Source organism: Enoplosus armatus, chromosome 15, assembly GCF_043641665.1.
Source record: "Enoplosus armatus isolate fEnoArm2 chromosome 15, fEnoArm2.hap1, whole genome shotgun sequence".
In the NCBI taxonomy this organism is placed as follows: domain Eukaryota; kingdom Metazoa; phylum Chordata; class Actinopteri; order Centrarchiformes; family Enoplosidae; genus Enoplosus; species Enoplosus armatus.
In genome coordinates this window covers 5,913,041-5,915,297 of record NC_092194.1, presented here as the reverse complement: position 1 = coordinate 5,915,297, position 2,257 = coordinate 5,913,041, and positions in this window count along the sequence as shown.

Here is a 2,257-nt window from a genome sequence, read left to right as displayed (position 1 = left end):
ATGAGTGGTGCAACCAAGCTGAAAGTTGGTGCAGACAGAAGGAATTTAACGGGGCACTTTTAACAACATACAACACTGTAAACATCATTCGCCTGTGAAACTACATACACACTGTCACCAACATCAAGACCATACGATCGTCAAAGGCATAGAATTCATGAATTCCAAATCAAGCTGCATTCATTCCCAAGCAAAGTCTCAGTCGCAGACAGGTTTGGCAAGACATCCTTGGATTACATATGTACAATATAATTGTGTTTAAACCCTATAGTTCAACATTTTTATGCTTATCCACTTTTTTGCCAAGAGATAGATAAGAAGATGGATACCACTCTCATGTCTGTGCGATGAATATGAAAATACAACAAGCAGCCTGTTAGCTTAGCTTAGCACAAAAGCTGGAAACAGGAGGAAACAGCTGGCCTAGGCAAAACAAGAAACATCTACCTGCCAGCATCTATAAAGCTCGCTGTCTTGTTTGTTTAATTTGAACAAGAACCCAAGTCTAAAAACTACAATTTGCTAATTCGCTAAGCTAACCTGCCACTAGCTATAGCTTCATATTTACCGTATAGAGAGTGGTATCAATAATCTCTCTCAAATTCTCAGCAAGAAAGCAAACAAGCATATTTCCCAAAATGTCATAGTATTCCTTGTGGTTTTGTAAATCAAACATCGTGTAAAAAAGGAGCATACCTATTTGCTTTCTACTGGTGCACCATTTTTGATCAGATCTTATCATAGCGCATTGGTGTGCACTTTTCCAGACAGCTAGCGTCACTATGTTTACAGGCTAATCCCAAAGTTGTTGAGGGGATATGTTGAGGGATATGGCTAACCTTACGCACAATTTATTGTTTTTGTCAATGTTTGACATTTTTAGCACGTTGCTCATTAGCTATGTGGCTAAAATCGTACTCTCCCTCCTATCAGTGACTCCTTGGATTTTCAAGGACCTCATGGTTCGGTCTTGATCAAGGGTTCCCAGGCACTCCCAAACCTGAGCTCATTTCAAACAATGATGAAAGCAACTCTTACATATCTTGAACCTTGTTTTTAAGTTTTATTTACAGAAATGTCCACAAAGAGTGTTTTCACATGGAATTTAAAAATTTCACACACGGTTCATCCAAGCCACCACTGACTGTATCCAAATAAGTGTAAATAAAGGCCTCTCAGATCTCTCAGTCTGCCAGCATTCATCATATTAAAGCTATGACTCAGATCGCCCTCTGAGTCATTTCTACTGCTCCTCGTAGCCTCAAATAACCTGAAACTCCAGACTCTAATTGGCACGCAAGCTAAATTCTTATTAGCTGGCTTCTTTGTCCCCTGTGTCTTTGCGGTTTAGTTTAGAATTATGGTTCCCAGTGTAAGCAATTAAAGCCCAGACAAACAAGGGGCTCCTGCATCAGGATATATCAAAAGTACATTGTTGAACCATATACCATGATAGTGAATCCGGAGAAAAACCCAGTGACATAGAATTTAATTTACTACTAGAGAAACTGTTAAGTTTCTGAGAGTCTTGGGTGGGCAGTCTTTTTCTCTTTATTCATTACAACACTGAATAATAATGTCCAAACACTTTTCTTTGCTTTCATCTAAATTCAGTACTACCCAAACCCCTACCTTCGCATTCGTTTCCACTAAAGGGCAGGAAATATGTGCCATTTAGTGTTATCACTGTTATCACTCCCACTCATAACCAGGGTTTGAATTTGAGCCAGAAAATACCACCCACACAGTAATTTACCAGTGAAAAGGCATTTTAAAAAGCTATGTTACCTAAAGAAAAGAGTAAAGAGATTAAAAACAGCTCTAATGTGATTTTCCAGGGGCTTTACGAAATGCATCAACAAAAAAAGGGAGCTTTGTTAACAACATCCTCTGCACATTCAATAGAAATGCAGTTTGGTTAAATCAAAACTAAATTTCTGGCCTTTCCGGGAACACAAATCAGGCTTTTAATTTCCAATAAAAGCAGAACTTCTCTTCTTGGCGAGGAGAGTCAAACAGAATAACTTCCCACGGTCCAAACAAACACAAATTGGCCACTTTTATAACAAAAGAAGACTGAGTTTTAACCACAGCGCTGCATTTATGGAAGATGGCAGTTGAAACAATACCAAAAATCCCACTACAAAACTTTCCTCTGGTAGTATAACTACATAGCAACCACACAGTTAGATGAAAACATTTGGTCTGTTAAGTTGATGTCAGGACTGTAAAGAGAAGATGATATAGCAGATTCAAA